The sequence below is a fragment of the Pinus tabuliformis genome, chromosome 3_2, assembly GCF_031772625.1.
Source record: "Pinus tabuliformis cultivar Carrire ecotype Pingquan chromosome 3_2, CPIR1, whole genome shotgun sequence".
In the NCBI taxonomy this organism is placed as follows: Eukaryota; Viridiplantae; Streptophyta; class Pinopsida; order Pinales; family Pinaceae; genus Pinus; species Pinus tabuliformis.
In genome coordinates, this window is record NC_142302.1 from 509,134,671 (window position 1) to 509,155,237 (window position 20,567).

Genomic DNA, 20,567 nt, shown 5'->3' on the forward strand with positions numbered 1-20,567 from the left:
TGAATTCAAAAGTAGATATCTCTTCCTGTAATACTATTCCAACAACTATTTGCATTGGTTTACTTGATGGAATGCACTATAGAGAAACTTTTGCTTAGGAACATTCAAATTAGTTGACATTTCCCATACCTCTTAACGTTATTGATCCAGTTGTAGAAGATTTAATGTTTGGTGCCGAAAACCACATTAGTAGATATCATGGTTTCATTAAACCCACATCACATCATCATTCATCTAAACAATTTCAACCCTCTTCTCACATTTGAGGCCTTTGTCTTTTATCTTCTCATGTACCCTAATATCGATATTAGGTGAGTAGATGGAATCACATTAAGAACAAATGTGTGAGAACACCAAGAATGAAGTATGAGTAGCTAGTGCCCTGCTATTATTTATTGCCGGTACATAATAGGTCACTAGTACAAAATGACTAATTAGTTACTAAAAAAAATAGCTAAAATTTGCATATAAATGACCTTTTTTCAATCAGTTACCAATAGTATCTAATTTACAGTATCTTATAACATGACCAACTTTTAGTCATTTTTAGCTTAGTCATTAATTGGTTTCCTCAATTTTACCATCTAGTAGTATATTTAGTAATAAATTTGGCCATTAATTTTTCATTGGTTTAGTCATTAATTGTCGCAATTAATGACCAAATATACAACACTATATGAATCTTCGAGAAAACAATTTAATGACCAAAGAAATATGACCAAAATGTTGGTTTTGTTATAAGATACTGTAAATTAGCTACTAATAGTCATATATATGCAAATTTTAGTAATTATTTAAAACCAATTAATGACCAAAGAAATATGACTAAATTTTAGTCCTGTTATAAGGTACTGTAAATTAACTACTAATAGTCGTATATATGCAAAATTTAGTCATCATTTTAATAAAAAAATTATCATTTGCAATAGTCATTTATCTTTTTTTGGTATTTTCATATTCATTATATAAATGACTGAATTAGTAGTTTCTATTCCTTTCATTTAATTTCATTCATAATCATTATAAATAACTAATTTAGTCATATATTTATTTTATTCGTGTTCATCATTAATTAGTAGTTTTATATTGCTTTTATGTGTTTATTATTAATCAACATAAATTAATTAGTATGATTTTGCGACTAAATTTTAAAAAAATGTCATACAGTGTGCATGTTTATCTAATATGATAACACAAAGTTACATATGTTAATTACACATACTAAATAATATCAAGTGCAAATAAAAATAGTTTCAACCATATAAAATTTATTATATAAAATATCAAGCATGACAATATGAGTTTCCAACTTAATATCGGTTGGACTACAATTTACACCTGAAATATTGTTTCATCATTTCAAAACATTATCACTATGTTACCAAAGCATTTCAAGTGAATTCACCAACTCTGAAGGCTTGACCATCAGTCTCTATGAGTGTGTCTTATGCAAGATATTGGTTCTAAGGGTATCATTAAATAGATTCTCTTCTCTCTTTCATTTTTCATTTATCGCTCCACCTTTATTTTTCTCCTCTTTCTTCAATTGCTACTTCTTACCATAAATATTAAGTTCGTCTCCTGAAAATGAAAGGAGATACAATGTAGAGTATAAGACATGAAATACGATGAATACTTGAATATAAAATAAAGTAGACTATAAAAGATTTATACGACATATACCTCAACATTCGATAATGGCCACTATGCGGCTAGATGACCTGTATAAACAAAGAAAAAAAAAACATCACCATACAAAATTACACCTTAGGAACTTAGTATTTAACCTTACAAAAAAACCTTAGGCGCAATGATACCAACCAAGTTACATGTTAAAAATATCATAAAATAGGTAACTTGTGAGAACAAATGGAAAAAAAATATCAGTGTAGAAAATATCCTTATTCTTGTTCTAAAAGAGTCATGTTCCTTAAATTTTAATATTCTTTTTCCCATAGTAAAAGTTCCTCGCTATTATGACCTTTGTTTTTAGGATCATGAAATTGATCCAACATGATATTGGATTGTGGAGACAAAATCATTCAACTTTCTAAGATAAGTACCTCACTTGGTTGAATGAAGGTGCTAGCTGTGAGCAGTGTCATAATGTTAGGGAAGCATAACACTAAGGCCTATGAAAATATATCATGACTTGTCCACTGAAAGAAAAAATTTCAATCCCACATTGGCCTTTGAGAGTACATTTTGTTGGATGGATATCACACTCTGAGATATGATTCTATAATACAATGAGAAGTGTACATATATTGTCACAATGCCGCTCATAGTTAGACCCTATAGTTGTGTCCTATAATATTAATCGTATTATACTATTTAATTATAAATTATGACTATCAGATAATTATTAGTTTGAATAATTAGTCTGAAATTGTGGTTTTAGTATTTATGTATACATGAAAATATTCAGGAAAAAAAAGGTACTTTCTATGACTAGTTAATTTTGAGTGATTCTAAATACACAAGAAATTATGGTGCCTTGTTGTTTCTCTAGTGGTTATCTTCTCGTTGTATCAATTTCTCCCATGTCCTCTACCACTTTTGGTGAATTCCTCTTTGATGATGTCCAATGCCAATGAAGTGGACATTTATCTTCTATGTTTTTCTGAGCCAAAGGGAAGCTCCACAAGTAACAACCAAAAAGTAGCCTCAAATATATTATTGGGTGCCAAAATGCAGTCATTATATGGCAAGCCAAGAAACACTACACGTTAATCATCTTCCCTTTAATATTGATTAATAATTTCTTTGCATGATCATGTAATACTAAAGTGTCAAGTAGGGACATTTAAAGTCAGACATCCATCAATATCACCTTTGAGAGTCCTTAGTAGTTAAAACTTCCTATTACACACACAGTAGATCACCAACTTCAACGATAGCAATATAAACACAATAAAAATGAAATTAAAAAAAATGCTATGAAGTCAAATGCCACTAATCTTGAGTCAAGAAAATACCAAGCCCTTCACATTAGAAAGGCATTCTTAGGCACTAAAATAGAAAATCCTTCCATTGCATCATTTTCACATTTTCTTTAATTTCTTTAATTGAGAACATAACTTTCAGAAGAAAAAAAATTCATTGAAAAAGGTCTCAAAATCCTAACAAATGCTCGAGTGATTGTTGTATCAATTAAATAGAAAGGCAATCATTCTATATGCTTTTAAATTGCGAAATATATTGAAGAATATGAATCTTTCTCATCCCTTGCTCCTAATCAAATTGTAATCGTGGGTTCTAATCAAGTAATCAATTTCCCTCTAAGATAGTTAAGAGATCTCTTTGGAGAAGGACTTCTAGAAGCATTGGGATAGCAGAAATGGAATTAAATAAGAGGAAAATGAAGCACTTTAGTGGGTGCTCCAAAATATTTGAATGCAACTGAAAATGATTTTACACTCCCTCCACACATTTTAAAACAAAAATCATTCAACCGCATCTCATTTATTTTCCACCTTTCTGTAATATGTAATTCTTTAAGCAAGAATAGAGAATTCATAAAAATTGTCATGAAAGAGGACCCTCCATAATCCTAATAAGTTGGGTTCTAACAAATAAACAATTTAATGTAGTGAATAGATCTTACATGGTAGATTTTAGTGATTAAAATGACAACTTTATTCTTAATCTCATTACAACAAAAATAAATTCAACCCTAACTAGTTGGGATCTAACAAATCAAGAATTCCATGTAGTAAAGTAAACTTACATGGTAGATCCCAATTATTTGAAATGACAAATTTATTCTTGATCTTATTACAACATAGATAAATTCAAGAGTACATACATATTTCCTTATTTGAGACAAAATTTGAACACATTCTGATATTTCATAAAAAGATAATGATAGAATTTACCTGTAGGAGATGAGAAAGCTATCTACATCTATCACCCGTCACTGGACAATAGTGTTATTGAGACACCATCTAATGGAATTATAATCATGTAGATAGATAATGTTATAGAGATACCTTGCAACACCTATTCAACACTACCTTCAAGCTTCAAAATGATCAATTGATTTACTTTAGTAGCAAATTATAGTGGGATTTCATTAAATACAACTCGGAAAAAGCCAATCATGATAGTTGTCATTGCCTTCTCTGGATCTATCCCCCTCTAGAAATAGAATAACTGATATTCCCTAATTTTTGAGGTACTTGCTTCATGTTCAACATGGGCTATTGGGTTCTTCATGTGGAAAAGGTTGCAAATATTAGATGTATAATGGAAACAAGCATGCAATTCAAGGTTACTCCTAATGTCTCTTGGGTGAATTATAAAACACCATGTACTTAAAACATGATATATGGTAGTAAGAAAAACCTACCCAAGATCCCACTTAGGAATTCAAAATGTTGGGAATAGGAGATGTCTTAAATAATATCGACTATTTGATTGCATAATCACACTAAAATAGACAAATCTTTAAAATGTTGAAAAGTGTGAAAAAAATGGAGTTGGAATATTATAGTTATGTCATGGTAGATATAACTATGTAAAATGTAATTTCTATCTAAAACACGTAAATGTAACTTCTATTGCTACATGAAATGTAACTTCTATATAACATTCTAAATATCCTTTTTCAATCATTTAAGAGACTAACATTTTTTATCTTCGATTAATAACTTAATACTCCACCAAAAATAACATTGAATTGGTTCTTCACCAACCAAGGGGAAATTTTAAAACAGTGTGAAAATGCTTACTCATTCCCCTGCCATATTTCTTATATTTTATTTATGTGCAGATTTAAGCTAGTGTAATGTGACTTATACATATTTGACAATTTAAATGTAAAAAATTACCCAAATTGAAGTTATACAATTAACATATGCACAATAAGATACAATATGCATGAGTTATAAGTAATATGACATTTACATGTTATATCAAGACAAATTTTCTCATCTCATTAGCTCTTATCTTATAGTTGGTGATGGATATAGTCTTTAAAATTATGAGCCATCCTTGTCATATCTTATATTTAATTATGGATATAGATTTTAAAATCATCAACCTTGTTTTTTATTTAATGTACGGTCAATTTAAATGGAAGTGCTCAAATTTTATTAAATATTATCTTGTACAACTTGAAATAAAATGATGTGGGGGTGGTGTTTCTAGTGATTTCCATACTTGTTTTAATTACATAAATTTAGCCTATTTAAAGTAAATAGTTGCACTCACCATCTTATCTTCAAGTTAGTAAATTCTCTTAAGGGCATCTTCATGACATTTTCCATCTCTGAAAATTATAAAATATTAGTAGTATCTTTCAGTAAATAGACAACGTTGGCATAGAATATTTTATTGTGTTTTTTACTTCGTGTCACAAATTTATTGATATTTTATGATTCTTGGTTTCGATTTCCATCCTAAGACTGGATTCATCATGCCTTCTAGGATTTTTAGTTGTGTGCACATCATATTGCTCACTTCTAATTGTATAAAAAACAAAGAGTATGCACAATGACATGTAGTTGTTGGCATTATGATGCATGTGTTGCACTTGATGGCAACCCACTCATAGAAGAACAACTCACTCATATATAACTAGATGAATATAGAGAAGAGATATTAGATGTGACAGAATACATGGGATGTAGGACAGCTCAAAGGAATCAGATGACGGTTCTCAGTATGACAAGTTAGCTTTGCCATCAAGGCCAAAGGGGGAGATTGTTGGCATTATGATGCAAGTGTTTTCCTTGATGGCAAGATGACAGATTATAGTGCAGCAGGTCAATAGCAAAGAATTGATGATTAGACTACAAAGAATGAAGAAAGATGAGTATATACGCAGGCTCACTATATACCAAGTCACGTACATAGGCAGGTTATAAGTAGGTTCATTATGTACCAAGTCACGTATATACGCAGGTTCGCTATATACCAAGTAGGGTATACACGCAGGTTATCTATATAAAAAGATGCGTATACACGTGGGATTGCTGATCAAAAGTCGCGTATGCGTATGCACGCACTTTCATACACAGAAAAGAATGTACAAGTGGGAAAGCTTATTTTTGGGTCTATGGTATTTAGACCTATGGTTTTGGTCCTTAGTATTACGTCCGAAGTGTTGAACCTAGGTATTGGGTCCCTAGTATTGGTTCTCAATGTTTTTGGACCATGGTATTGAGTAAGGCCTAAGACTATAAAAGGAGAAGAAGGTCATTAGGCAAATGGATTTAGAAAGTCTTGAATGTCTGATGAAGTATGAGATCAATATGCAGGTTATGGGTTGATGATGCATTTCTTGATCTGAGCTAAGGAGGAATCTCATTGGTTGATGGAGAACAAGATCTAAGGATAGATCGGGATCAAATGGTTTGAAATGAACTATCTCTATATGGTTGATTATGTTTATTCTAGATCTGCATACTGACGCATGTAATGTTCTAAACTGAGTATAATTTAAAGTTTGAAATAGCTACAAGTCATGATTGAATATTTATAGATCTGTACGCAGGTTGGCTTTGGTGAAAGCGCGTATGTACACGGGTTTGATTCATCGTAGTAGCGTATACAATATGAAGTATGATATTTGAAGTTGCAGCTTGTTCTGATTGTCATTACAGAGTTCTATTGTCTGCTCTATGTTCTGGTGACTGTGTTGTTGATAAGGTTTTCAGTGTTTCAGTGATTCAGAGATTGATGATTGATTTTGTGCTTCAATGATATTGATAGGTCCAGTATGAAAATTGGATGAAACGTGGTATTTCAGATTATAGTGTTATGCTTCAGGAGTATCCAGTCTGAAAATGTCTGAAATGTGGTCCTGGAGGTTGAAAGGAGATTGTAGGTTAGTGCCTACGTACTAGTACATCAGCTAGTATAAGAGCAAAGCGGGTGGTAGCTCCCTTCCAGTAGCAGCTGGAAAACAAGTAAAGGTTGGAGCATTTCTGTAGGCCGGCACCTACGTACTAGTAAATGGATCGACTAGTACAAGAGCTAAGGGGGTTGTAGCTCCCTTCCAGGAGAGTCTGGAGAATGAGAGAAGGTTGTAGCCTTCTGCAGGTAGAAGCCTGTGTACTGGTATAAGATTGCACCAGTACAAAAATATTGTAAAATGAAGTTTCTTATTAAAAGAAGATAGAGACGACTTGCAGCAGGTGGTTTTCACCCACATTGGGTTTCCACCTTATATCATGGTGTTCATGTGTGCTTCTTGTGTGTGATGATCTGTTCTGTTTTACTGCACCTGCTTACTATTCATATGGTTAATTAAGTTCTGATGCACTAACTAAAGATCAACATTTAATGGATTAACTAAATCATAAGTATTCTGGATATACACTAGTTGCATTAGACACAGTTGCGTATACACGCAGGTTCTATTAACTGAAGTAGCATATATATATCTAAGTATGGAAATGAAAAAGTTTTATTGATTTAATAATACTGATTCACCCCCCCTCTCAGTATTATTTCCAACAGTAGTGACATGTGGGTGTCTGTTTTACTCAGTGATATGCTTGATTTTTTAACCCAGTCCAATCCTACCACAATGAAATTAAGAGAGACAAGGACACTAGAAGGACTATCAATAAATGAAATTAGAGACTCTAGAATTCCACTCAATTGTACCTAAATGTAACGGTAAGTATTTGTAGATTCCTGGTCATCAATGAGCATTAAATCACACTATGAACAATTCCTTGCATTATGAGAATTTGGTTGCAGCTGCTCTAATCCTCTATAGTAGTTCCTTTACTTGCCTATAGATATAATTTTAGAAATAATCCTACTCCTACAATTCTTCCCTATATGGATCATCTTTGTCCCCCCCTATTGATAGTTATTTTTTAAGGAAATAGAATAGAACTCTCCAATTGCATCATCACCTTTCAAAAAAATGCTTGAGTATTTCCAAGTGATTATTGAACCAATCTCTACTCAGTTCCACAAAATACTTGATTTGTCTCCATCACACAAACCTCTTTTCGTAATAAAATTATAAATCCCACGTCTGCATTCCTTGTCCCTGACATATGAATTCCTTACAGTGGAATACTTTATCGTTTCTCCCTCAGTGAAATATAGATACACTACTCTGGCATGGAGATTAATTATGTCGTAAAAAGGTCTAGTGCATCCTTCAATATATGTCACGAAACTCCTCTCACCTCACAAAACTCTTCTCATTTACAACAATAAGGTTCCTCTCAAACTGTTTGGTCTCCATCTCATTCATCTTGAAGTAAGTGGATGTTTCATTAGGTGACAAAGTGTGCTTGGGGTTTTAATAGAAGGAGCTATAACTAAAAAAAGAATACAATGAAGCATAGTAGTTATCAACAAGAGGAACAACCCTGCCAAGATACTTCCTAACTAGATAAAGGTACTCCCGAATTACCTCTTATAACGAACAAAATATAACCGCAACTACTTATAGAGTCCACATATGCATGGTAGCAATGAAAGCATTGTCAAAAACAAAATCTACAACAACGTTGGTCAATCTCTTCTTCTAGTCAAGGGCATGCCCAACTTTTAAAAAGTATGAAGCAGGTTAGGATCCACCTCATCTAGGCTCCTCTTCTTCTTCTACTCTCTCTGTTTAGGTTCAAAATAATAGCAAAGGTCTTGGAAATTGATGGGTGGGAAAAAGTTATCAAACCATTTGGGTTCTTCCATTTTTAATTGTTGTCTATAAGCATTGAATCTAAATTGAAAAATTCATTTAGGTTGCTTCTTTTTCGCTGAAATTAACCTAAGCTTCGGAGAGTTGTAAGGTTTAATGGATCTAAATATATTCTACTTAAAATATAGTAACATGGTTTAAAATTGTAGGCATTGAGATCAAAATCTAAGGAGGAAACATAAACTATTTTATGTTCATGATTAAAAGAAATTTTAATCTCATGTAACAAAGTTTGAGGAAGGTCTAGCATTTGCATCCTATGAGAAAATTTTCTTGCATCACTTGAGCGCTTTGAATTTAGGCATGGTATATTCCATTACACAAACAATCAACCACTAAAAAAAAGGTTTCAAAGAAAAAATAAATTTCATGCATTCTGACCCTAGAAAAGTTAGGGAGGAGTGAACTCCTCTGTATAATAAGGACATGCAAAATCCTTACTTTCCCATTGTATTTTGATGAATTGTTGGCCGCAATCCAGATCTAAATTATCATAATCATTAAACCCTTTGTACAATAAGGACATGCAAAATGTTTACTTGTGCATTTTCCTTTGATGAATTGTTGGCCACAATCCAGATCTGCATTATCACAATCGTTAAACCCTCAACTCTAGATACATTTATGCTTTGATCATATAAACCCTCAAAATCATTTACCCATAAGAACAAGGATCAGATTTAGTAAAAAGGAAGAACTCTACAGAGTCCAAATTCATACCCATGTACAAATTACCACAATCTCCATGCCCAATGACCTTGCCCTTCCTCCATCTAATTGTTGATGCTCCCCTAATGTGTTTCCCTTGCAAACTACATCTGGGGTTCGAATCTCATGAAATCCATAGATCACATTGGTCATCCTCCTTCTTCTTGAATTTCCACACAGATATAGACAAGGCAAAGAAAATGCAGTGCTACAATGTGATGTTGTAATCTGTGAATATTTTATTTGAACCCAGTTCTAAGCTGGAAATGAAAAAGAAAATAAATATTTATAATGGAAAAAATAAAAGAAATATTTATAATATGAAATAAAATATATAAATTTCAATTGGGTTAAATGATTTATTTTTAATAAGAATTTTCTATTTTTGCGTAAGACATTAAATTAAAAATAAGAAGAAGAAGTTAAAAGTGATATTGGGATGAGTGTAAACATTTAAATATGACCTCAATTAATAATAAAAATGTTAGGTCCGTATACTACTAGTCTAACCCATTATTGTTATTAGTACAACCTCCTTATTATATTGTTGTGTCCATGTACTCCCCATATTGTTATTATTGTGCCCCATAGAAACCCACTATTGTTAGTATTGTGCCCTTACATTATTATTGTTATGTCAGCTCTGATTATATTATGACCGCTTAGACTCCTATATATAGAAAGGAGGTCTTCTCATTTGTATCATCTAATAATTTTTCAACTGTGTAATGTAAAGGAGGTTGCCCCCTCGAAGAGGCTTATTTCTAAGGTGTTGATCTATATTTTCTATCTTTTTGTGAGATGGTTTCATAACATTTGGTATTAGAGCTTTGGATTCTAGGGTTTCACTGCTCCAAATAGGTCATTGTGGAATTTTTGCTATAGCTTGTTTTCTGTGACATTTCATAAGCGAAAAAAAACCCATTTGAGTTGAAATCGTGCTAAACCTTGGGTCCAAATTTCAAAGCTTGTCTCGCTATATTTTCGGAGATATGATCTAAGGAAGTTAGGGTTTTTGCAAGCTCCAGAATTTCAACTAAAACAGGTCATCGTGGGATTTTCACTATAACTGTTCCGCTACAAAGTTTCAGATGCTAAAACAAAAACCCATTTGAGAAGAAATTGGTCTAAACCTCGGTTTTGAATTTCAGATCCTATCTTGCTATAGTCTTGAAGATATTGTCTGAGGAAGTTAGGGTTTTCGCAGACCCCCGAATTACGTTCCAAACAAGTCACCTTCGGAAAATCATCATAGCTGTCTCTTTGAGCATCAGATTGAAATTTCATTAGAAGTTACAGAAAGATGACAAACTTTAGTTTCTTATGTATATTTTTTAGATCCAAAGGTCAAAACAGTGACACGTAGAACTTCATACAAGTTTTCTCTTCACAAAAGGTATATGATCAGGTCATCATGGGAGATTGGGAATAAATCTTTCATAGAGAATCCAGTTGTGATTAGACTTGTGGTGTTGGAAAGAGGATACAGAGGGATATTATAGATCATGATTTCATAACTAGAAGATCTGAAATTACAGAGTTACAATAGTTTCAATATCGAGCTCCTAAAATCAAGAAAGGGCAATATGAGGAAGTTTGACGGCAAGGATCCAGTAAATTGGATACTACAGATGGAACAATATTTTGATCAAGATGAGGTTCAACTATTACAAAAGGTACATATTACATCTTTATATCTAGAAGCAATTCAATTTTTATGGTATAAAGGGCTTTGTTCTCATAAAGCACTTGTCACTTGGTCAATTTTCACGGACGAAATGGTAGCACATTATGAGGATACAAAGAGTAATGTTACCTTCTTTAGCCAATTGATAAATCTCGAACAAAAGGGTTCAATGGAAGATAACATTAAGGACTTTCAAAAATTGAATATCAAGGTAAATGATATTCCAGAGAAGCAAAGGGTTGATGTCTTCATAGGGACTTTAAAGGATAGCATTCAAGATGAGGTTTGTCTTTGGGAACTTGATTCATTAGAGAAGGCATTCAAGTGGGCGAGAAAAATTGAAAGCGAAATTATGGAAACAAGGAATCCGACCACTCATGACTGTAATTATGGAAGTGTTTTTCTCCTAGACTTCCACAACCTACAAGGTTTACATGACAACAATTCGAAGAAAAAAGAGAAAAAGGGCTTTGTTACAATTGTGATAGCAAATACATTAAAGGTCATAAGTGTGCTGAGAAGAAATTATTTTACATAAATTATGAAGAGGAGGAAGAAAACGATCAAGAAACATCAAAAGAAGAGGATATACACCAGGAACCTATTAGCCTCCTGTTGCAACAGGTGTTCATATTTCATGATTGACAGTTGAAAGTGCCAAATATGTCATACTTTGCATGCTGTAAAGCTCCATATTTCCAAAAGAGGCCAAAGAAAAGGCCATGAAAGTGTGCTAGTGTAAATGCCACTGCTGTATTCCAATTTTGAGGAGTTATTCCTTTTTGAAGAATTTTCTGTTAAGGGAAGGCCAAACAGCTTAATCTTGGCTTCCCTAGGTTGCAATTTCTTGTTCTAGAATGTACAGAATGAAAATCTGTCTAAACAGTTTAATCTTGGCAGATTTGTAGGTAGGTAGAGAAACAAGGGTGCTCAACAGCTTAATCTGAGCCCCTGGATGATATAAGGGTACATTTAGATAGGAGGGCAGTCAAAAGAAAAAAGGATAATCAGGGTTTGCAATTCCAAGTGCACCCATGCAAAAAGAAGAAAAAATGATAGGTAAGTAGGCTGGGTAAGTATTTTGTGGTTGCAGAATCAAGCTACGTGATCCATTTCATGTTTTCAAGTGTTATATCTATTTCATATCACAGGTACAAGGCAATTTCCCTTTGGAGGAGCTCAAGCGAGGCATGTCTAATTCCCCTTTCTTCTAAAGAATCTCCAAATCACTCACTAACATCCCCTTGAGGACCTTGGGATCTGCCCAACCAGTCCTGTTATCACTTCATTTTTGTAAAATACCAAGTCAAGTTTTGGCTTTCTCAAATGAAAAGAAGCCACATTTCTTGTGTAAAATCATTCCTCCATATCCCATTTAAGTCTCATGTCTAAGTTTCAGATCATAAACTTGGCATCATTCCCCTTACATTTCCATTTCACAAACTCATATTAACTCCTAACTCTACTATCTAGCTCCCTAGATCATCTCCTTATCCCCTATTACACAAAAAACTATATAAAAAACCCCAAAAATATTACATATCCCCCCTATAGCACTATAGCTATGCACATACAGTTCTGGGATATAATAGTCCACCTGGGACTATTATGAACCCATTCGTGTCATAACTCTGGGATTGGTCTAAACCTCTGGTTAGACCAATAACCTATATACACCCCTTTACCCTTAAAAGAATCTTATAACTCTACCTCCGCAGTCATTTCCCCAATGTCTAATGTTTAATAGTTTGGTTAAACATTAAATTAACCCGCAGAACCCACATTTTATAAAGTTTTGAACCCCCCGCGGCATAATATTATTTTTATATTCGCGCGGGCACCGCTCCAAAGTTTCACGCCACCCCAATCAACCCACTAGTCATCCAATGCCCAGCGTATCAGATCCAAGGGTGGGCGGGTGTTCTCATATGTCGATCCGCCGGAGGTTAACGTCCGGGGGATGGGCGGTTTCCCCGTCGTACCCCCGCCACGTGTCAGCCTCCCGGTGTATTCGGAGGCCCCTCCCCCAATACTGCCTGTGCCGAAAGGTGGTGCGGGAGAAAACGGGATACCACCTTCTTCCCTCCTACATCAGCACCACGTCATCATGACGTCATCATCCTGCGTCGGTGTGCTGCAACCATGTCCTTGCCACGTCATTGCCACATCGCTGCCATCGTGCTACCACATCATCACCCCTACTGTATCGCCACGTCACCCTGCTGTACTACTGACGTCACCCTACTGACTTCACCCTGCCACGTCACCGCCATACTGGGACCCACCGCTGACATCATGCTGATGTCATCATCAAAAAGAGCGCGAAGCGAGAAATCTACAGCAACGGATGCCCGGAATGAAAAACTGAGGTCGTTTTTGATGTGCGATTAGCGCTCGCATCGCTAAGGGAAATAGGCCAAAATGGAAGGCCCCTCATGGCTCGGCTACCAGCAGGCCCAAAATTCGCAAAATTCACATGAATTTCTTCGCAGAGGTTCGGAAAAGGGGCGAAGACAGTTCTAAAGGCAAACAGAGGGCCGAGCAGCAGCCATAAAATGTCGATGGGACGGTTTAAAGCAGTCAGAAGACAACAAGGAGCCCAGGTTCAGTGAAAGTGTATCAGAGGAAGTGGCGAAGACTATCAGTTAGCATTTTTGGTGGAAATCCGTATTTCCAAAGCAGGCAGACATTGAAGGCCCCCAAGCAAAGTCAAAGAAAGCGGTGAAGCTATTTCAAAACTCTCAAATCACAGTTAATGCACCTCAAAACTACTCAAGGGTAGGGGATCAAAACCCAAAGCACAGTTATGACTAAATGATCAGCACAGAGCCATAAAGACAACACATTAACTCTTTTTGATACAGCTGCCCCCAGCGCAGCTCGAAGATATTTTCTTGCATTTATTTCAGGCATATGTTAGGTTAAAGACACTTATTACAACAGATCTGTCTGAGATCTGATTCTTGTAGATATTTTTCTTATAAAACCACCCTAATTCACTGTTTAAAGGGTTGGTTGGTTGATTTGCTCCAAGAGAGACTCGCTCTGTATACTTGATGTTTTCATTAATCAAAGACTGCTGAAAAGCTTGGAGGATGGACTGTCTGCTGTGTTATTAATGTTTTAAAGAATGAATATGGAATTCTTGTGCTGCAACACGACTCAATAAGTGATTTCTACCTCTGTTTTCCGTTGATATATGCTCATATCATACATATGTCGCCAATCTAAATAGCAGATTAAAAGATTAGCTTAGAAATTGCTTGATTGCACTCTATGCTCAATTTCTGTTGTTTCTTTATGTTTTCCTCTGAACTGGTAATAAATATGAATTCCCTTTGGCTCATATTTCTCCTAATTCACCCATGTTTGATAGTTATCTAGGGATTCTTTACTGCTCCTAGATAGAGCTCATTCATCTTCTCTCTGTTAAGCTAAAAGAGAGATTCTTAATTGCCTCTCATTCCTTAGCCTTCAATCCATCTCCATTTAGCTTGAAAGTTGTTTCATGTGCATCTATCTTGCTCCATATTCCTCTTGTTACCAAGAAAATGCACCAGCAGTCCTACTCCATGACTCCACGCCCAATGGTTTGAACTTATCATACTATGCATTTCCTCTCTACTTGAAAGTTTCATCCTTCCCACCAAAAGTCAAACAAAACCCCTTGAACTCAATAACTAGCCTAAAATCATCATCAACAAAGCTAAATTATAAAGAGAGAGCCCTCTCTGATTGCAAGTGGGCTAGAACCTGTAGTCCAAAGATTGGTTTGTGGTTACCTCGGCCGTATTCCCTTGGGAGTCAAAGGGAACAACCTGAGTGATAACATAATGGTGACTCCGCTGGGGAACCAATGAAATTTTCTAATTGCTGTATATTCCTTAAAACTACAGATGAAGCCTGTATGTCAGCCAGGGAGCCTTTGAAACTGTTCTTGCTTTGCATTTACAGGAGTAAATAAAAGCTGCTTCAGTCAATCTTCATGCTAGTTTTAAGCTGTAGATAGCTATTCCAAAATTTGATCAGTTCCTTGCTAATTCTAAAAACATTCACAGAAAATACCAAAATAAGTTCAAAATCTAGCTCCCAAAAGGAACTCACGTTATACAAGGTCAAATCCAGACCCAAACCCCCCAGCTGCTTTTGAAAATCTGAATTTAATCCCAAGGAACCTCAGGAAGCTAGAGCGAAGAGAAGATTTTGTTGATTCTAGCCCTGAAACAGTTCAGCCAAGCTGTGTTCCAACCCCTGTCAAAGTTTTATTTCGTTCAACCCCTACTTCCCCTTGCTCAGCATCCACCTCTCAAAGCACTCCTTCCACACCTCCATTCATTGCACACACTACCATTACCACCACTATTGTTACAGCTGTTCCGGTTGTTCCTATTGTTCCACATATCCCTATAAACATGGCCAATAGATATGCACCCCTGCAATTACCTGCAAATCCTGGGGCTATGCCTCAGGATTATCAAACTAAAATCACATATTTTGATGGAACTGGTTCTTGCACAACCCTCCAACATACCAAGAAGAAGCAAGAATATTTTGAGAACTACGAGATAGATGATGATAGCGTGAGAATGAAGATTTTTGTCCAAAGTTTGACAGGTGATGTCAGGACTTGGTTTAGAGCACTCACAGCCAATTCCATAGCAGACCCAGAAGCCTTATACTAGTCATTTATCAATAGATGGGAGAAAAAGAAAGACCCCTTGCATATATTATCTGAATATGACACCATCAAAAGAGGCCCTCAAGAGTCTGTCTTGGACTATTGTGCAAGATTCAATAATGTTTATAATGCAATACCATAGAACTTAAGACCTCCACCTGATCTTGCTTTGTATAAATTCCCTGATGGTTTTGATACTGACATGGCTTATCAGTTAAGGGAAAGAGCCCCTCAAACCCTTGCAGACATGCAAAATGTTGCTGTTAGCGTAGAGGCAAATCTAATTGCCAAAAGAAACAGAGCTAGAACTGAGAGAAGAACCACCTTTAAGGAAGAACCCTCAGCCTTAGACCAAAAGCTGGATGCTATTATCACTGGCATGCACAGGCTGGGAGATAGAGTGGAAAGCATTGAGAGGAAATCATCATGGGAAGGACAACAACCTAATACCATAAGGAACCAAAATTTCTGGAAAAATCAGAACACAAATGCTGGTAGGTCTAGCCCAGACCATGATGTAAGGCCTACTTTTCATGAAAATTATGCTGAAGCATCTACATCTAGTGAGCCCACAGAGGACACTCACATGAACTTAATGGATTTGAAGGCTGAGAAACAAATTTTCCTAACCTAAGCAGACCAAGATGAGCATGACTTTAATCAATTTCAAACTAAGTCCGGTGAGCCTTTTGACTTTAAACAGGGTTATGATTCAGCTGTTTATGAGGTCCAAAAATAGTATAAGCTGAGGACAAGAACCATAGATGTGCCCAAAAAGGTTAAACCAAGTGATACCAAACAGCCTAAGAAGATCAAAGAAAAGGCTGCCTTGATAGAAACTGCTGATGAAACAATTTCAAATCCAAAGGATGTCACCGTAGAGGATGTCACAGACATGTAGCCCTCTAACAATCAACCTCTGCCACCTTATTCCTCAAAAGAAGATCTGAACAGCTATCCTAAAAAACTTTCCAGTCAGAAATAGTGCAAGAAATCAACGAAGAACAAGAAAAAATTGCGGAAAGTGCAATTGAAAAGGGAAAATCTGCCAGTCACAATACTAAATCACAGCCAGAAAAACCTTTTGATTTAGAGGCAGAAATAGGTAAACTGAAGATATCCATCCCTTTATCTAAACTTGCTAAACATGATATCTATAGGCAGAAAATTAAAAGATTGCTGCAAATGCCAGAAAATAGGGATGATGTGAATGTATTAGATGATCAACCTGAGCTCCTTTTCAGTCCTGAAGTCAATGGTAAAACAGGACATGGAGCTGTGTTACCATTCTCTGTCAGTTTGTACATTCATGATAAAGTATTGCATAAGACATCTTTATGTGGCCTTGAATGATCAAATTCGAATTTGATAAGATAAGCCTCATGCAAAAGATCATGATCTCATGGAGAAGATCATGGACCTCATGGAGGATAGGGTTATGTGTCTAGATGGTTGAGAAATGTATGGAACTAAAAGAGAGATTAGTGGATCATCATTATGAGTTTGTTATCTCATCTCATTGTATAAATAGGAGTACCTCCTCCATTCCAAGGGGAGGACTCTTGGAGCATTGTATCCAACTTATGATGGAATAGAATAAAGCTTCATTTTGCATATATTTCCATTATGTAGTTATAGATATAAGTTGTACATATATTTCCATTATGTAGTTTTAGATATAAGTTGCCTTAATTTAGTATATGGAATAGCTTGTCACTTTGTTCTTAGGAGAATTGAGCTCACTCTAGAAGGATCAAAGGAACATGTTATTTCATATTAGATCTTATTTCATTTAATTGCTTAGATGTTTGAGGATTTGTTTGTGATTGATGAATGAGTTTTAAATTAGAATCTAATCAGCATATGAGAGGACAAACAAGGGTCTAAGTTAGGCTCTCTCTCTCTATTTGATTTGTATGATAATTGAAATTCATTCTTTTGCTTTTATGTTTCAAGTATCATATGAGGAGATAACCAAGAGTCTAAGTTAGGCTCTCTCTCCATTGATTTATATGGTAATTGAAATTCATTCTTTTACTTTTATGTTTCAAGTTATTTCATTTCTTATGCTTATGAATGAATCTTAGTTTAGTTTGGATTAGCACATGAGAGGACAATCAAGAGACTAAGTTAGTCTTTCTCTCTCTTTGAATCTGAACAACAGTTAAAGTTCATTCTCTTGTCTTCATTTCAAGTTTCTAGTTTTATGAAATCAATGATTTCTCTATGATACTGTAGGGAAGGACAACCAGGACCTCCTTAGTTAGGAGCCTCTTCCCTTGCATATTATATTGAATCATAAATCATTTAGCTAGACATAGAGTTAGTTGCCTACTCCTGCATATATTTTGCTGGCATCATCACAAGGTTACGAGTTTCCCTGGTCGATAATTTAATGAAGCAATTTAAGCCCAATAAATTTCCCAACAAGAATACAATCATCTATTGTCCCCGATATTTGCATCTTTGGAAAAATTTTGAACCTCAATGGATGTAAATGTCCTATAGTTATGTTATCTGCAAATTCAAGGCTTCCTCCTTGTGCTTTAACTTAAAAAGAGGACATGTGCACTGCACCTATCCCAAAAATGCTTCCAAAAATTGCTTGTGAAGCATGCTTGTAATGGCCCCCCTCCCACATCTACCCAAGTAACCAGCCAATAGGGGTAAACATGAAACGAGAGAGGCCACTATAATGGATTCAACCTCCTTGGTGACCTTATAGAAATGTAATTGACGGAACAGATCAACCAGACCTCACACATCAACAACAACAACCCTAAGATATATCTCAGCCACTCAGGCATCCTACCCCTGGGTCCCATTGATATTTTATGCATCTTAACCTATGGACACTCTCATGTCATAGGCATGCTAGCATACTAGGACCTCTAGATGCTCTCAAAGTCTTGCAAGCTAGCGTCTAGGGACTTTTCCCAACAGACCCATGCCAGTGTCCGCGGAATTCATGGCACTTTTCAAACCCAAAATTCTGGCCACTACTGAGAACTTGTTATAACTTCCAGAATCCATCAAAGACATGATTAAAACGATAATAAACCATAAATCAACCTCACGACTAAGTCTTACCATCCCCAACTGGGACATACATTTTGTCAGACACTTGGCATCAATGCAACCTATAGGTCCAGGATACAGGATAGAGCATGAATGACTGAAAAGACTTATGAAAGATGACAAGAAGGATCACCCCCTTCTCCATTGAGCTCTTATAACATCAATTAGGTCTTGCATCCATCAATTTAACAATTACAAGTAAATACATGAGATAACCATGACATGAACCCGTCAATTAACCATGCTTAATAAGTAGCATAAAACCATGTAAATACAGAGATATAACAACCATTAAATCCACATATAAACAAGTACAAAAGAAAGATAACTTAGCTTTCATTAATCATAGACAAATTCGACTAGGTTCGGGACTTCTACGTACCACCTGACTGTATACATGGCTAAACCAAATATTTCTTTCTTTTAGTCACCCCCGTACCATATTCCAAGAATGAATGCAGGATCTCATGGATAAGCCAATGAAAAAAAAAACCAAGGAAGTATAGAGGCTAAACCACCTCCACCCTCACCAAACTGTGATCAAACCAAAACTGGTGCTCTGGTCACAACTGGATAGAACTTGGAATGCCATCTAGAATCCATCACAATGCTTGAGGAATTTTCCATCTCCTTGTCTCTCAAGCTTCACCACAATACTATCCCGGATCACTAGGCCCTAAACCGAGACCAATCTCTCAAGATTTACTGCAATCCCAATCTAGATCACTAGGCCCTAAACTGAGATTTCTCCCTTCGGCTTTACTATGTATCCCACCAAAATCGGTCAAGGGATTCCTAGGCCTTTGGGAATGAATCTTGAGACAAGCTCCACCTTAGATTTTGAAATCCGTGTGGCAAAACAAATATCAAAACTGAGATAAACATCCCAACGTACCATGGCATCATGAAAAAGAAAAGTCTAGGCTAAAAACAATTGTCATAAACTGGCAAAACCATCCCACCAACAGCAAGAGAACCATACACCAACATGCAAATCCATGCATGTTGAAACTAGTGAAGAAAGAACACATGAAATGTGTTCTCTGCAATTATTCTTGCTAAATCTACCTAATCTTGCTCTTCCTTCCTTGATCCTTGCTTTCCTTCATTTCCCTTTGCCTGTTTTTCCTTCCCATCCAAATCTAGAGTGCTCCAAGAAAACTCTAAGTGACCAAGAGTGAGAGAGAGAATAATGAGAGATCCCCAAAACTTGACCTGAAAAAAACATTACCAGCTAATCCTCATAAGCATTTTTATTAATGAGGCCTCTATTTTCTTCATTTTCCATATTTTCCTTCAATTTCCTTCTCACATGCAACCTATGACATTCCACCTTACTTTTCTCATAAGTTAATTTATTTTTATAAATAAGTGTGCCAAAATTGCTTTTTTTCCTTTTAATACCATTTCCTTAGCCTTTGCTAAATTCCTTATCCAAAAACACATCTAGTGATGCCCACTAGGATATCTTTGACCAACATTCTGCTTGGAATAAGTGTCCCTTAACGGTTGTCTTATTTTCCCTTTATTAAATTATATTTAATGAACTTTTTCACCAAGGTTGTTACAAAACCCTTCCCCTTGGGGAACATCCTCCTCGGTGTTAAGCCACACCAATACCACCACAAAACTGTTGAAAAGCAAACATACTGCCCATGGAGCTTTAGAACTTAGCTCCTTGCAGTATTTACATTGAAAAATCTGTAGAAATTCTCACTGTAGATCAGGGAAAATTTTAAGAA